This window comes from Phasianus colchicus, chromosome 1 (genome assembly GCF_987193195.1).
Source record: "Phasianus colchicus chromosome 1, bPhaCol1.hap1.1, whole genome shotgun sequence".
In the NCBI taxonomy this organism is placed as follows: Eukaryota; Metazoa; Chordata; class Aves; order Galliformes; family Phasianidae; genus Phasianus; species Phasianus colchicus.
The window spans coordinates 104,117,977-104,135,727 of NC_143436.1; the positions used below are offsets into that span (position 1 = coordinate 104,117,977).

The 17,751-nt window shown below is 39.6% G+C and overlaps 1 long non-coding RNA gene across 1 annotated transcript in view; it reads right to left on the reverse strand.

Annotated features, from left to right (window-relative positions):
* Positions 1-8,793: 8,793 nt before the first annotated feature.
* The window catches only part of LOC149919922 (uncharacterized), a 65,297-nt gene continuing 56,339 nt past the window's right edge, over positions 8,794-17,751 (reverse strand). The window contains exon 3 of the long non-coding RNA XR_016463837.1: positions 8,794-8,915. This is a non-coding gene — a long non-coding RNA (uncharacterized LOC149919922). The remainder of the gene's footprint in view (positions 8,916-17,751) is intronic.

The window sequence follows — 17,751 nt, forward strand, 5'->3', positions numbered from 1 at the left end:
ACTGAGAGTCGTGACAACACTTTCAAATCAGTACAATCCTAGTCAGTACATGTCATTCTTCCTTGTTTTGCTGAAGTGAAAAATAAAATTTCTACTGTCAGCAGTGGAGACATAATTTCATGATATATTAATAGTGAACAGTAGTAGATGCAAAAATTCTCTTATCTATTGAACCACACTGTCATAGATTCCAGCAGCTGGAAATCAAAGCTAGCAAAATTCATTGTGGAAATGGGTTGATTTTTTTTTTTTCTTAATAAAACTACTAACTACTACCTACTCAGGGACAGAGTGAATTCTCTTTCATTTTAAATATTTCTTGTCTGTCAGGTTAGATAGGAAATTTTGTTTGTAAGAACGTAAGATGTAGGAATCACTGAGTAGAGATACAGGTTAATATCAAATTGAGTCATTTTAGCATTCTTTTCTGTTGCCGCTCTCTCTGCAACATTCGTTTTCCACCCCATAAGATGCTGCTTTGCCAGCGAAACCGACCCCATACCAGGTCGGGGCCAAATGCTCACGCAGACCCCAAGTATAGGTGAAGCAAAATGGCGTTTATTAAAATGTAGCAGGCACTTAAATATTCTTGTCCTGCTTTGTCTACACCCCTTGCATACACGCTGTCCTATTATGGGACAGCACCTGGCAAGCCCTGAGCATAGGGAACCTGACCCCGTCACACACCGTCTCCTCGCCACGCCTACTACATCTCCCCCTCCCTATGCTCAGTAATATCCCGTAACAGCGCGAACGCAAACGCTACAATTGTTCCCGATACCTGTGATACTCTATACTCTATGCATTGGTCCATAAGCTACTACATAATCCTTAGCAAGCAATTCTGAAAGCACATAATCACACACGGCAGAATAGCGGTAATACATACAATTACTAAGAGTGCTAATACTATGTCCTTAACGATCTTCACAATCCAACTCCCGAAGTTGCCAAACGTCTTCTTGAACCAGTCTCCGATGGGGTCGTCGTCCACCTGGATCCTCTCCGTATGGTCTCGCAGGGCTTTCAGCGCTTTATGGATGGATACGCTGTGGTCGCTAAGATTGAAGCAACACATTCCTTCTAGGTCTTCACATTCATGCCCCTGTGCCAGGAGCAAGAAGTCGATGGCAGTTCTGTTTTGCAGCACCGCATGCCGAATGCTGTTTGTGTCTTCTAGCATCGCATTCAATACTAATGTTGTTAAATTCGCCTGCTTAACTGACCAACATGCTAGGCGTTCTATCTGAGCCAAGCTCTGTGCTGCAGCAACCCCAGGGTCGTTCAGAGATTTTATCAAACATGCCGTTTGGCTAGCTAGATCGGTGTTGTTACGGCAGCTGGAATGGTTTGTAGTGTACCTCGCAAAGGCTTCTAACGTGTATTGAGGGATGCCCATTAGGCAAGTGCAAAAAAGTGAGGTTGCCGATTGCAAGCTAAAGCAAAAGTCGTTTTGGCTCGTCTTATTTACCTAAGTAACCCATAAATTCCCTGACAGTGACAAAAGGTGAATTCCCTCGCTCCCTGTGATAAAGCAATAACCACCACACACACTAAACATAGCATTTGCCTGATAGAAACGCGTTTTCTCGTTGGCAGCAACGGTTGAGTTTCCTCCACGCTTCTCCTGGCCTTCTTTCGGGGTTCCTGGGCTGTCTCCTTCTTCGGCGTTCACAGGAGCCATACCTGCAAAACTCAGAATCCCTCGTTACTGTTCTCTTTCATCAGATCTGGTTTGACCTTTCTCGCCGGGATCCACATGACACTTCCCGTATTGACATGTTTTACAGCAGCATACCCTCTACCCCACACTAGAATCCTCCATCCTGGCTCCCATATTCCTGCCTCCGTTCTTATTTTGACTAGAGGGCCTTCCTCTAGAATTCTGGGTCGCCAATGCTTTTCTACTGGTGCCCTGCTGGCATCCCCTCTTTCATAGTGATTTAAGGCAAACTGAGCTTTGGCCAGTATCTCTCCTTGTCTTGCTATTGGGATTCTGTCGTTATATCCCTCCCCCTCCCCAAGAACATAGATCTTTTCTTTGAGGAGGCGGTTAGCCCTTTCAACAATGGCCTGTCCTTGTGAGTTTCCCGGAATACCCGTAGTATGCTGAATTCCCCAGGCCTCTAACCAATCCTTGGTGGACCGTGATGTAAAACATGAGCCGTTGTCCGTTTTAATTTGCACTGGCAAGCCGAGGACCGCAATAGCCACAGCCCAGTGGGCCTGGGCCGAGGTAGAATTAGCTTTTCCGTGTTGGGTAGCCACGATCATCGTGGAGGCTGTGTCAACAGTAACTGCCAACCACGACCGAGGTGACATTCGCGGCTCCCACGTAAAGTCCGTCTGCCATATTTGCAGCGGCCCTAAGCCGCGGGGGTTGACCCCCGCCCCAATAGCAGGAGCTGAATTACAGTGAGGGCAGGCCTGCACCACATCCCTTGCAGCTGTAATGGAAATACCACAGGCTCGAGCGAGTGCCCGGGCACCTATGTGAAGCGTGGAGTGGAGGTCTCTGGCCTTTCGGATCGTCAGGACACGGGACCCTGCAGCCGCATCTGCGGCTGCGTTGCCCTCTGAAAAGAATCCTGGTACATCCGAATGACTTCTTACATGTAAAATTGCTATAGGCTCTACTCGGGTGCACAAAGCATCTTCTAAGATAAGCGCTGCTTCCGTACTAGGGATGCCTTCTTGGCCCATTTTCAAAGCGAGCTTAGCTGCAAAAGCAGAATCTGTGACTATGTTACAGGGAAGGGAGGGCCAATAAACAATCGCCATCGCAACAGCCCTGACCTCGAGCATCTGAACGCTGGCGCCCGGATCTGTGAAGATTATGGAATCCCAGCGACCATTTGTTTCCCACACTACTGCCCCTTGCCCCGTTGATGATGATGCATCGGTAAACAGGGTAGGCCCTTCCACGGGCGAGTCTTGCACCCTGCACCGTAACGACAGCTGCAACGGTCTCGCCAGTTCGAAAATAGGGGGCGAGTCCGCAAATGTGAGGGAAGCTGACGTCCCTTCCAAAGCAAGCAAGATGGGCTCTGGGAGCGGTAAAGAATCACGAAATGATGTAGGGAGATAGATAATAGAAGGTTCTTGTCCAAAGATTCTGACAGCTGTATGACGGCACTTACGAAGAAGCCTAGCCAATATTTCCAGCCAGGAGGAGTACGCACGCGTGGGCTGAACGGAAAAATGCCACCACAATGGTTGCGGTTTGGCTCCCAAGTCATGGCCTATAACAGCAGCCGCCCCACTCTCGCATTTACAGGCAGCCACTTCCAGCTCCCTTCCAGGATCATATCGAGACAGAGCCGATTGACAACAGGATTCTGTTATTTCCTTCCATGCCTCTGCCATTTCGGGCGTGATGGAACGCGCCTCGTTCGGATCCGAGCCCTTAAGCTGCTCATAAAATGGCTGCATGAGGCGAGGAGGGATTCCCAGTGCCCCTCGAATCCATTGTAGGGCTCCCACTAGCTTCTGCACATCCCATAGCGTGCGTATCCGGGGTTTGATGTCAACCCCGACTGGGTGGACAGTTTTGTCTCCCAGCCGATATCCTAAAAACTGGACCCCCGATCCTCTCTGGATCTTTTCAGCAGAAATAGTGAAGCCGGCTGATGTCAGGAGCGTCACCACTTGGGCTTCTAATGACTGGAGCCCCGATGGGGTCGGGGATGATAGCAGTAGATCATCCATATAGTGCAGCAGGAGGAACTGCCTAGGGGACTGTCGCACCGGACTCAGGACTCTGTCAATCACTATCTGACAGATCGTGGGAGAGCACGCCATCCCTTGTGGGAGCACTCGCCAGTGATACCGACGAGCCGGGCCTTGGTTATTACGGACAGGAACCGTAAAGGCAAAAGCCTCCCTGTCTTGCTCAGCCAGGGGTATGGAGAAAAAGCAATCCTTCAAATCGATAACAACAACCCCCCAGCCTGCAGGCACGGCGGATAGTACAGGCGCACCCTGCTGAACTACACCAAAAGGCACTAACTGAGCATTAACTGCGCGCAAGTTGTGCAGCAAGCGATAGGATCCTGACCGCTTCTTTATCACAAATACAGGAGTGTTCCATTGACTAAGAGAGGGTTCTATATGACCTAAGCGAAGCTCTTGCTGTACTAATGCGTGAAGTGCTACAAGCTTTTCTGTCGGTAAGGGCCACTGATCCACCCAGACAGGTCGCACTTCCTGTCTCCAGCGCAGTGGGATCGCATACTGCGCTGACAATTGACAGATCGTGGCCCCCACTATAAATTTGTTATGCGTGCTGCCCCTGTTCTGCTGTAGCAGAACAGGCCTTTCCAGGGAACCATCCCTGCTGATTACGATAATCTCAACCATCTGGGCGGACCTCCGGGTGGGCGTTGTTCCTCCCACTCCCGCTATCATCTGTGCCGCCCCTGTAGGCCATGTAGAGGGCCAATCGGATTCCGCAATAACCCGATGCGATAGAGAAAGCGCCCGTGTTTGTAGGGCTAACTATAAACGCAGCTGGATTCGCTAGGCCCTTTTCTTTCGCTTTCTCTTTAACTTTAGCCCAGTCAGTAACCAGGCCCCCCCGCCGGCGCGGGCTCCCCCCCCGCCGCGGGCTCCCCCGCCCCACTCCGCCCACCGCCCTATCGCGTTCTTCAAGGGGCGGTTCTGGCTGAGACGTTTTGTCCAAAGAAGGGCATAAAGACGGGACAGGGTAAGGCGGGGGCGGAGCTGTCGGCTCACATGACTGACTCGGCGACTCCTTCTTCTCCGTCTCTCCGCCTCCGCTCTCTGCCGTCGCCGCCATCTTGGCCTCGTCGGATCTATGAGAAAGCAAAGACCCGCTCCCGGCAGCCCCCGTCACACTCCGATCCTCCCCGAACCCTCCTTCTGCCTTTGCCGCTTTAAGAGCCTCAAGTATCAAGCCCCACGTTTTAAGCTCTGAGGCTTTTTGGTCGGACATGGCGCGCTGGCACAGCGCCGAAGTAAGTGAATCCCACTTATTTGAATCGAGCACCTGTTGAGGGGAGTCCAGCTCACCCTCCTTTTCTAGCCGCGATAACACGGCCGCGATCTCCTTCTTAGAAGGAACGGTCTTACCGCAATAACTTTTACAGAAATGTAAAAATACCTTAATTACTTGATCCATAGTTACACACGCGACCTGCCAATACCCCACAGGTTCCACCGCAGTGTGTCTTCCGTAGGCGACCTGCCGCCACCTCACAGGTTCCACCGCCTTACGGGCACGCCGGGCAGCTACTACTCACAGGGTAGATCACGTCGGGGTCACCACTTGTTGCCGCTCTCTCTGCAACATTCGTTTTCCACCCCATAAGATGCTGCTTTGCCAGCGAAACCGACCCCATACCAGGTCGGGGCCAAATGCTCACGCAGACCCCAAGTATAGGTGAAGCAAAATGGCGTTTATTAAAATGTAGCAGGCACTTAAATATTCTTGTCCTGCTTTGTCTACACCCCTTGCATACACGCTGTCCTATTATGGGACAGCACCTGGCAAGCCCTGAGCATAGGGAACCTGACCCCGTCACACACCGTCTCCTCGCCACGCCTACTACACTTTTCTTTCTTTGAAACCCAACAGCTTATGAAAGCAAGATTATATGTGATATTTTGAATATTTTAATTACTTTTTTTTGAAAGTAGGGTGTGAATGAGAACACTGAGTTGCCTTTTAACTTTCCAAATTATGACAGTGGTGTACACAACTGGTCATTCTTCTTCATCAGCACCTCAGAGCCAGACATTTGCTTAGCATATATATGCAAATTAACTGTGGTTGTATCTCATCCCCCAACGCACAATTTAGCCATTTTGTAAGGAAGTTGGCAACCTCTTTGTTTCTAGTTTTGTTTCCACCATACCCATACTATGTAATGCAAAGCAGTACAGAAAATTCTCCACATTGGTATCCAGAAAGTTTCAGAGCAAATAGAGCCGCTTTGTCAATATCAGTTAAGTTTTTAACATGCCCTACTACTTTCAGGTAAGTATCAGCCTGAGCACTCCAGCGTGTTTTGCTAACATCCAAGATTGTAAAAGATAGTTCGAGGGGCTTTGAACTGATACTAAACATTGCCACTTAAACATATGGAGTTTTCCCAGTATGCAGTTAGTACTTTCAGCATTCCTGTATCCTGAATATTAAGTCATGAGGTCAAAAGTCCTTTAAGAAATGTCAAACCTTTAATAAAATGTAACTATTATTTTTATCTAATAACATTCTTCCTCTCATCAGTTACAGTTTTTGAACTTTTTGCCTAATTTCTTTTTTTTTTCTTTTTTTTTTTTTTTTGTCTATCATTAGTCTAGATTGCTTTTCTTTTCTTTCCAAAGATGTTGCATTTTATCACATTTAATAGTATCAAGACTTTCCACAGTAGGATTTACATTTGGATTTTGCACAAAATAGACAATTCTTAGGGCAACCCATAATTCCAATCCATTAGGCTAATGTATTGCAGCTGCTGTGAACAGTGAGCATGTCATCTTTTGTATAATGATGCCTGGTACAGCACAGAATATAAAGTAAAACAAACTGAAAAAATTACTCTATGTCCAAACAGTGTAAGTTGTTATTTTCACCCAGCTCCTTCATCACATTCTCAACAGAAGAGTCTGTTCTTTGAGTGAGTAACTACATATAGCTTACCAGTAACATATATAGAAGTAACCAGTACTCAACAGTGGTTTTCAGTTAGGACTTCTTTTAGAAACAGATAGAATTTACATCAAACTCATTTACTAATTCCACAAAGTTTTATTAATTTCTACTTTAAAAAATGAAGCTACTATCACAACGAAAGCCAGAACAATTCTTTGTGGTTGAAGATGGGCTATTAGTAAATCACTTATGAATTTACATATGGATTTATTTTTGCTTCTCTTTTCTTGCTGAAAGAATCATCCATATTTCCCAACCTCTCAGAGTGCCATTGCCACAATATCAGTCACTGTGATGTGACTCCAAGATCTCTTGTTGATACTTACATGGTATATTAGTCTGAGAGAAAAACAGAAAAAAATAACAAACAAAGCCTTCCTAATCTGCTCACTGAGTTACCTCCACAGAGCAGAACCCTGTCCCTACATTGTCACATAGAGGAAGGTACTAAGTCACACACGCTACAGCATGTTCTAGCTTAGTGATCAGGATAGTTCCTCACAAGAAAAGCAAAAAAAAAATTTAAATGTTGAATATCAGCTGCTGTAAAACCACGAAGAGCCATTTGCTTCAGTGCCACTATGATAATTTATGCCAGCAATGGCAAATATGGATGAACTCACTCCATAGAACAGTTCAAAGAGCCACTATAGAGCTCCCTAACTAAGCCCTTCTGCATGGCTAGGATGTCTTATCTTGCTTCATGACGCTGTACTCTGAAATGTGAATGATAGTAGCAGACTGGCAGAAGATTCTTCTATCTCAGTAAGTCTTTTACTGTGAAATATTTGTATTCCAGTGTACAGTGGAGAGAAAGGATTGAAAAAGAATATTTCTTTTAGCTTAAAAAAAGAAGAAAATTGGTAATGAAGCAAAAGGAGAGTGTTTATAAGATATGTGAAAAAGAATGGCAACAATGAAAATTTTAATTTGGGACACAGGATTTTAGCATTAACAACTTTAGCTGCAAGAGAGCTTTTCAAGGAAGGTAGGATCACCACTAGCCTACAAGTGGCTTGTGATGGTCCACGTAGGTCCATGCTTTGTTTTTTTTTTTCTACCATTTCCCAAAAATGCAGATTCTGTACTGTGTAATCAGTCTGAATAATTCTACTGTAATATCATTAGTCTGCACTTTAATATTGCTTCTTTCATCTTTTTCCAAAAATTTACAAAGTTTTACAGCACAAACTTCTTGCATATTTATTTTAAAGAAATTCAAATGACCCGTAGTGAAACTATGGAAGAAGTAGTTAACTTGTGGGCAATGATATTACAAGAAGCTAGTTTTTTAGAAAAGAATCTTCTGAGATGTATTTAATCAAATTGTAATATAACAACATGTATTGCATCCCTAATTACATTGTATCGTTTAGTTAATTTGGTTACTTCAATTATTAAAATTCATGATTTATCCTTATGAAATTCAAATGATCCAACATACTTGATAAAGCCACTTTTAGAAATAGATTAAGTCATTTTCTTCCATCATGTAATTATGCTACCACTAGGGTTCATTTTAATTATGACTGAGTGCTACAGAAAGTTAAAACACTGCATCAAATACAAGAATCAAACAGAAGAACTAAAACAACCACAACAATTTCTTATTAATAAACAGTAAGTCAAAAATTAGATGTGATACAGAAACAATCACACTACATATAATTTCAAATATATGTAGGTTGCTTTTTTTCCTATAAAGGGCAAAAGAAAGCTTTAGTCACTTCTTAAAGTATGCTTCTTTTTATCAGAGAAATTTATCATCATATTTTAAACACATATACATGCAGTAAAATATGCTCCTTTCAAGCACATCTCTTTGAAAGGAAATTCTGAAAAATGAGATTGATTGCTCATTTTCTTAATTGATGCCACTACATTTAGAAAAATGTTATAGTCATTGAAAGATAAATTGTATTAGTGGCACTGGCAATTAACTTTACATCTTTCTGAATTTTATGAAATATGAAACATAGGTACTTCGCAGGCATTTCCAGTAGATATTCACAGGTGTACTCCTAACTTCCACTGGTAATTTAGAATCAACCATCAGAATTTAGAAAAGAACCATAGACCAACTGCTGTTACATTCATTTTGCATTTGTTTTTTTTTAATAAACTTGTTATCTTTGCTTGCATGAAGCTTATGCAGAAGTATCAGCCCAGCCAGTGTTCTCTGTGTTCTTGGTTAGTCAGAATAAAAGGCCACCCACATTGCTAGTCATTGCAGTAACACCTGACAAGAAAGGAAAAAACAAAACAACCTTTTATTTCACAATAGCGAACCATTTCAAACACCTCCAGCTGTCTACACATTCACATTATCCAATAACACATTCACAAAACCAAAGTAATCTTGGGCAATAATCAAGTTATTGGCTAGGATGCTAATGGGAAAAGTCAGCATAGACTATGCAATTACATAGGACACTGGATTCCCCACAGCACAGGCAAGCATGCCACGAGTTCATACTGAAAAGTTATTCTTGAAATTTATGGGGAAAAAAAAGCAGATAGAATCATAGAAAAATTTATGTTGGAAGGGACTTGTTGAGATCATCTAATACAACCTCTGGTCAAAACAGAGTTAACTTTTGTTAGATCTGGCTGCCCAGGGCTTTGTCCTAAGAGGCTGTTTATAGGAGTCTGCTAGTGCAACCTCTTCTATTGATTAACCATTCTCATTATGAATGTCTTTTATTTTTTTCAGGTCCTTTTCAAATTTTCTTGTAGCAACCTATGATTTTCTCTTCTCATCCTTTCAACATGCAACTCTGAGAAAAGCCAGACACCATCTTATTTATCGCATTTCCTTATTGCATTCTTTAATCTGGGCTAAACAAATCCAGTTCCCTCAGCCTTTCCTCATATGATGTATGCCTCAGTCATACATCTGAATATCATGGCCATCCTCCCCTGTGCTTTAATCCCTTAATCCTCCCCTTTGTACTGGGCAGACACACAAACAAAAAAGAGTTTTAACTGCTTTACTTGTAACAGATCATTTGACAGAGAATTAATATGAAGTTTTAACTTGCGATCATTTCCCACAATTATGTTTGCAACATTAGAAAAGATACATTGACAGATACACAACCTTAAACCATGCTTTTGTTCCCTGGTGTGTTTTTTTGTAATAATACTCTTTAGAAATTGTGTTATGCATAAAATGTTCACTTTGTTCCTAAAAGGAAATACCCTTTTTCCTAAATAGCAAAGAAGCAGAGAACTATCAGAAAAGGGTCCTGCTTCATCATCTTTCAATTTAGGGATCAAAGAGGCACCCAAGCTAACAGGAAAGTTTCTCTAACATCTGACTATAGTCAGTAGACAAGACAAGTCATCTCTAGATGGGATCCATCCACCAACATCTGGCTCACACCAGAAACTCCTATCTTTAACTCAGAAGGGAAATATAGTGAGAATGTCTGAAGTTAGGCACCTTTTCAGAATATGCAAACTACCTAATAAAAAAAACATTTTCTAAGAAAATAAACTGCTGTTGCTTCTTATTCATATTCACTTATTCACTTATTAACTAGGCCTTAAGAGCCATACAAAACAAACCTCTTGCCTGTATTCTGCAGTGTTAAAACATGATATCTTCATGGAAGTACACAAAAATCAAAGTTGCTGTAAGCAAGTAAAATGGGTTAGTGAGAGACAAGATCGGGAAAAAAAAAAAGCACAGATATGAGCCAGAAAATTCCCTAAAGAGATACTGAATTGGAGAGAAGAAAGGAAGGAGAAAACACAAAGAGATACACCCAAGACTGGAATTTGAAGAAGGAAAGCTCTGACAAATTAAAAGTCACTTTACTCAAGCAGCGTCCCTTATGATCCCTTAGATATGCCTGAGTCATAAACAAATCATGATGACTTTTAAAAATATGGAAGGGAAGCCACACGTATAAAGTGTTCCCTATAAGTGTGGTTGAATTACACTGAGTGTTTTAATTACAGTGCAAAAATTACAGAGAGTTATGTCTTGTATTATTATACATACATTAAGAGGTGTTAACCTGTGCCAATAGCTGCAAAAGTGACAGTATGACCACAATCCACAGAATGATTCTTTTATTACTGAAAGCTCACTGCTTTTTGGTCAGAAACCAAAATGTCATTGAAGCATGTAATATCGTACAGGAATTTGCTTTGTTTGATTGCTGATCATTGCCAGATCATTGACTTGAAATTACAGACCCTGGCTACCCAGGCACTAAAATATTCCTCTGCTCACATCCACTTGAGTTTGGCTGTTAACTTACAACCCTACAAAATAACTCATGGAGATAATAGAACTTTACAGTTACTGCAGCTAGAATATCATCTTGACCTCAGGAGCCATGTAACAAAAGAAAGACAATTCTAGAAAATAAATGTTTCTTCCTAAAGCATATTTTTCTTCCTTGTACTTAGAGCAATATTTTAGAATGCATTTGCATGGATTTAGAGGTCACCGGTGAATGCCATTGCATATACAAACTAGTGAAGGTTGCCCTTTTCTGTTAAGCATTAAGGCTAAAAAGTGTCCTATTTGCTAATGTGTGTAGTAGAATATATCTCCCTTCTATCATCACCTAGATAGAATTCTATGTAACTGAAAGCAAAATGCAAAAAAGAACATTCCTTGGCACTCATTCCCCCAGTCATTATTACAGAGATAGCAGAATTATTCTGACCATGGTAGCAGGTGATTTATTATTTTGTTGCTGCAGAAACAGACAGCTGAAAAGGGGTTTTGAAATGGAAATTGCGACATTTACTGAGTAATAATCTTATACCGCCATTTACAGGAAGCAGGTGGTAGCTGTTTACCATTGCAGACAGATGGAAGTCCTGCAGTGGAGTTATTTTTTTCTGTTAGATAAATTAGCTTAAATAATTCAAGCATTTTTTCCTCTGCCTGATTAGCGTTTTGTGCAAATTTAAGTATTTAAAGACTGTTTTACTATCGAGCAAAATGTGGCACAGCTCATATTGTTTTTCTTTCTGAGCCCCTCTGAACTAGATTTAGTTTCCTATAAAGCATATAATAACTATTTAGCATCCCCAAAGGAGATGCTGCTTCAGGGCAAGTAGCACCATGAAGAATTCTGCTCATGTTAATCTGAAAAACAAAACTGACTTCCAAGTGAGCACAATTCTGTAGAGTTTTATCCTGAGTGCCACATTCTCTACATGATAGTCAGGAGGATGTGCCAGTGATACAAATCACATAGATACTCCTCGTTGTCTCAACCCTACGCTTAGCATTTTCATTAATAAATAATTTTAATCTCTCTTGTTGAAACAAGTATTTTTCAAAACACGATAAGGTGTCTTGAAAGTTGCCACAGTTTGTAGCACAATTAACTCATATGCCTAACACTACATCTCCAATGGTTATATCTCATGGCCAAGAATGATTTGCAATAAACCTCAGTTCAGAGCAGGATTCTGCTTTTTTTTTTTTTTTCCTTTTTGGCTTGGTCCCTAGTTCTTTTCTCTGAGAAAGGATGGGAAGAAAAGAGGCACAAATGAGGAAGTAGAAACTAAGAAATTACACTAGGAAAAATAAAAAGCTTTTGTTTTGTAATTTAATCATTTTTAGCTCACGTATATCTTAGAAGTAGCATGGCTAATAAACTTCAGTATTTATTAGTAAGTCATATTTCAACAAAATCTTAGTACAGTAATACATTTTACATTTCAGTTTAAAATGCTGGAGTAATTGAAAGTCCTCAGTGTTGAAGTTTTGTGTAGCTTTCCAGGAGCACTTAAATAATTTGAGGTACTAAATGGGAATTATAAATATGGAGAAGCGTGTATGAGATGCTGGAAACATTTTCAGATAATTGACAGATTATCCAAACCCTTGTCAAGTATTCTGCATACATTATTGATATTGGGGATCATCTAACAATTGTAACAGCCATAAATATTGATCTTGTAAACAATGCTATCATGAATCAACTCACTTGCAAGAAATAGGTAGGTGAATTCTTTTAGTAGCTGTATCACATTGATACCAGCTGTGGATCCTACTGGACACAGGAGCAAAACTCCTACTTTCAGAGGGAGAAAATTTTGTCCCATGATCTTAAAAAGATCAGTTTTCAAACTTCACTAATTTAATCTCTTTTTTAGAAGTTTGTAACAGTAATGACCCTAATAAATAGAAGATACAAGCTTAGACTGATACAAAAAAAAGAATCAGTGTGTGGGTATAACCCTAATGATTAATGTAACAGTACATTTAATATCTTTCAAAAAAGAAAAGCTGTATAGTTCTGATTCACTGTTTCACATTTTCACATATACTACCAAAAACATGTGGTCTAGAAAATCCAAAGTATTCATCTCCCTCATTTTTACAGAAATTGTACTGCTTAATGCAGGCAGTATTTTCTGTTTAACAGAAAATATGCCATATTTCATCTCACTTTTTCTTTTCCATTTGTGCAGGACTTTTATCAAGATTCTTTACTGTCAGATTTGATGAGCTCCTGTGGGTAGGCAAATATAGGTCTTTCAATACATTTTTAAAAGGCAAAGAAAAGAAACTGACTACATTTCTAGATGTAATTTGCCAAGACAGGAATTTATGCCCTTAGAATATTTCTTCCTGCTTGGTACGCTGCCTACAACAATTTTGTACTTATGCAAAGCATTCAATGTGTTTCAAATATCCAAGCTGAATTTATCTATCTCTGTAAACTTGCAAAAACTTACTCTTGCTCCTCACACTCTAAAAAAGTTCTACTTTTCTTCAGTCTAGCCCTTGGCTGCACATAATGTAGCTTAAAAAAATATGTTTTGAGGGCAAAAGGATAGAATATAATTAAGAGGCATTGTTGAACAGCTAAATTCTTGGTGGCTTTGGGCCTACATGAATGAGCACTGAAACAAGATTTAAAAGATTAAAGTATTAAAGTTCAGTTATTCTTTTTTACCAGCATGACTATACCAAGCCTATTTACTAGTTCTACAGTATTTTAGAGAAAAATCTGCACTAACAAATACAGAAATATTTTATTTTATATCTATGTGATGTATTTGGATGTCCACATAATGAAACAGTCTCTTCATGCTATTCTACCTTTTTCTTGTTCTAAGAATTAGAACAACTACTTTGTTTTCCTCAAGATCATGTATTTTCCTCTTTATTCATGTATGAACTTTATAATATTGACAAGTTGTTTATATAGACAGTTTAACAGGCATTCCAATACACAATGAAAAGTCATAAATCTCTTTTTGGGGTCTTTATTTGGCTTACTCTTCCACACTGCTATTCTCACCTACATTCTATCACTGGTGGTTTTGATGATATAGTTGATTTGGCCCATTTTGAGCCTTTTATGTATGAGGCAAATGTTAGAATACAAAAGCAAATACATGAACTGTCCATGTTAAATAAAAGATGAAAATTATAGTAAGACTTTTAGCTATTATTATCATAAGTCTCTGGAACAAAAAAATTCTTTCTGGTAAGTTAGTGTAGCAGAAAAACAATCTAATGAGAGTTTCAGATGAAACTTGATACAGTTCTGAATCATGATGTGATTGTCGTAGCAGAAAATTTGACTCAATGGTTCAAAAATTCAGTTTTACAACCCCACCCACTTTTACTACAGTAAAAGAGTGATGAATTTTTTTTTCCTAGATATCCATGGGTTTATTTTGCACTGAAATCTTTGACATTTCTGCATTTTCAGACATCTTCTCTACCACATGCATTATGCCTCACATGGAAAATTCTGTCTGATCCTGATCTTGTGCATTTTATGAGTAAAAAGAAAAGCAGAAAAGGACGCAATGCAGTGGATGCTTTCAACTATGCGAGAGAGTAGTAGCCATTTGATAGTTGAGCTCTACTCTAAAGTAGAGTAGAGTAAAACTCTTAAGTTTTTAAAATCCAATAGATTTTAAAGTAACATATTTGATCTATATAAAACATTTTATTTTATGTAAGGCTCAGGAAGTACTAAATATTACTTCCTCTTTTTAAAAGTACAATTTCAGTTAGGTTACAAGGGTGATTTCAATTAGATCACAAAGGTGATCTTATGTATAAATCCTGAATCCACAAAAACTTTCCCTAAATCTTTTCAATATATACTACTTAGCATAGCAGAGTATAGCATTATAATACTATTGTATCATAGCATTATGTAATATCGTGATAAAATACTTGATTCAGAGCTAAAATCATTTCACGAGAAAAACTCTGATGAGCAGTGCAGAATAAGTAGAAAATGACTCTTAGTAACTATTTAAAAAAGAATGTCTTGTTTTTTATCAGGGCAGGTACAGCTTTACAATCAGCCCTACTCATATAGACATCACTCTTCCTTGCAAATTTGATCCACCCTGAATGGTGTAAAGCTACAGTCTCTCAGAGCTTCACTGATTGCCATTAGTAGAAGCATTAATGCTCATTCTTGTTAACAATATCAGCTAAAAGCAGGAAGCGAATCAAGAATGAAGATTAATATAAGGGAAGTCAGCAGCTGACAGTTTGCAGAGCTGTACGGTTCCTAGCCACCAAGGTATTTACGGACTAATCTTTAAACACGTAAGTACACAACATGCTTAAACATGATTAAATACTTATTGAACTGTGAATTTCAAATTTATCATATTTTTTTTAATTTAGTTTTGTGTTGGTTTTTTTTTTTTTTTTTTGAAGACTGGGAAACTTATTTTCACTATGTTCTAGAATTCCATATTTGTTATTGTTCCAATAGTAGCAGTATCATTTTAAATCACTTTCATATACAATAAGATCTATTATAAATTAAGATATATGAGAACATGAGATTTTACACTTAGGATTATATATAATAAAGTAAATATTTAAGGAACTATGCTACAAAGACTCACAAAATATTCTATCAAAATAAAAATTGTTGTTATTTTGTAAATATTTCATGGTCACAGGACATTAGCATACATTTTTATTTCTTTTCAGAGACGTGAATCACAAAGATTGACTCAATATTTATTTGTAGTTTTCCTAAGCCTTATTTATGTACAATCAGCTCTTCATTCCAGAATGCTTTACAACTACAGAACAAAAAAATAGTATTTAGGGGCATTCAGAATCATCACAAACACATTCAAATCATTAATTTCAAGAGGTTGAAAGGATCATTAGGTATTGCTACTCTTTCACATTGCTTGTTAGGCTAGATTCTTCTATAGTTTCCACCACTACAAAATTATGTTGAGTCTACTCATTTCACAGTTAATGTGCAATAATATAATGAGAAGCAGAATCTGTATGACTATATTCTACAGTTCTGTAGTTGCAGTACGAAATTTTGCTTCTCCTAACAACTTTGCCCCAATTTGTTTCATTATTATTTCTTGTTATAAACTTTCATAGCATTTTCACAAATGATTCATTTTAGCCAGCATCTACAAGACAGAAGTAGTTCATTTGAAAGCAAAAAATAAACTGTTTTCACAGAACCACAGGATTACAGAATTGTAGGTTTTGGAAGGGACCTCAAGAGATCGCCTGGTCCAACCCTAAAGCCAGTTCTCTACAGTCAGTTGCATAGGTAGGCATCTTGAATATCTCCACAGAAGGAGACTTTGAGACATGAAGAAGTTTTTCTTCATGTTCAGATAGAACTTGACAAAGCACTCATCTGCTGGAAGCCATCACAATGACTTTAAATTTGCTCAAGGTAACCAATATTCATGCCATTCAGTATTCTAAAAATAAATGGTCCTATCAGTTCATTTAAGTATCTTTACAATCACAACATACAATAGATTACATTTCCCCCAGTTTAGCATTCCTAGTCTCAACTAGTAAAAAATAACTATGACTTTGTTACTTTTAAAATCCTGATTGGATTAAAAATAACTCAATAATAGACATTTTCCTAAAGCCTATACAGGCAGCAGTTTGAATTTATCAAAAGGAACAATGTCCCCAGTTCAACCAAACCAGAATGTCAATCTACTTCAAAACCAGCAGTTGTATGACACTATCACTGCAAGTTTGAGAACTTATATTCTATCATAGTCATCTGAAATAAAAATTAGCTCCATTGCTTACTCTCACCATAAAAAAATAGCTTTTCAATATGTATGTTGTCAAGGGTAAGCATATTAAGCTTAAACTCTATCATATCATTTTACAGGGAGAAGAGGATGCAAACAATTTTTTAAGGATATGAACAATTTTTTATTGTCATGTCAAGTATCAACACCAGTGTTAAATATTCATCTTTTATGAGTGGATTGGAGTTTTTACGTTACTTGGCCAAGTGATAATTCAAGAGACACAAGGTGCCCCACAAGCATGAATTGACCATGCCCAGGTGGCCAGGAAGGTCAACTCTATCCAGTAATGCATCAAGCACAGCACTGAGGCCACACCTTGAGTACTGGGTTCAGCTTTGGGCCCCTCACTACAAGAAAGACTTTGAAGTCCTGGAACTTGTCCAGAGAAGGGCAATGAAGCTGGTGAGTGGTCTGGAGCACAGACCTTGTGATGAGTGGCTGAGCTGAGATCGTTCAGTCTGGAGAAGAGGAGGCTCAGGGAAGACCTTATCACTCTACAACTACCTGAAGGGAGGTTGCAGTGAGGTGAGGGTCAGCATCTTCTGCATAACTAGTGATAGCACAAGATGTAATGGCCTTGAATGGCACCAGGGAAGGTTCAGGTTGGATATTAGGAGCAGTTTCTCAGAAACGGTCGTGAGGTACTGGAAAAGTCTACATAGGAACATGGTGGGGTCACCATTCCTGAAGGCGTCCAAGAAATATGTAGATGTGGTACATAGGGACATGGGTAACAGGCAATATTAGTGCAGGTGGACGGTTGGACTAGATGATCTCAGAGATCTTTTCTAACCTTGATGATTCTATGTTCAAGAGTAATCAGCAAATCAACTTTTTTCTGGAAAAAAGTTTTTGAAATCCCAGTCTGAACAAGTGGAAAAAGTTGAAATAACAAGGACTTTGCCCTGCATGAGTATCTACTTCAGAGAACAGAAGCCTGAGGACAGTGTTTGTGAAAGAACTAGTTCAGATGACACACTTCTGTAAACATCCTGACAGCTTTTCAA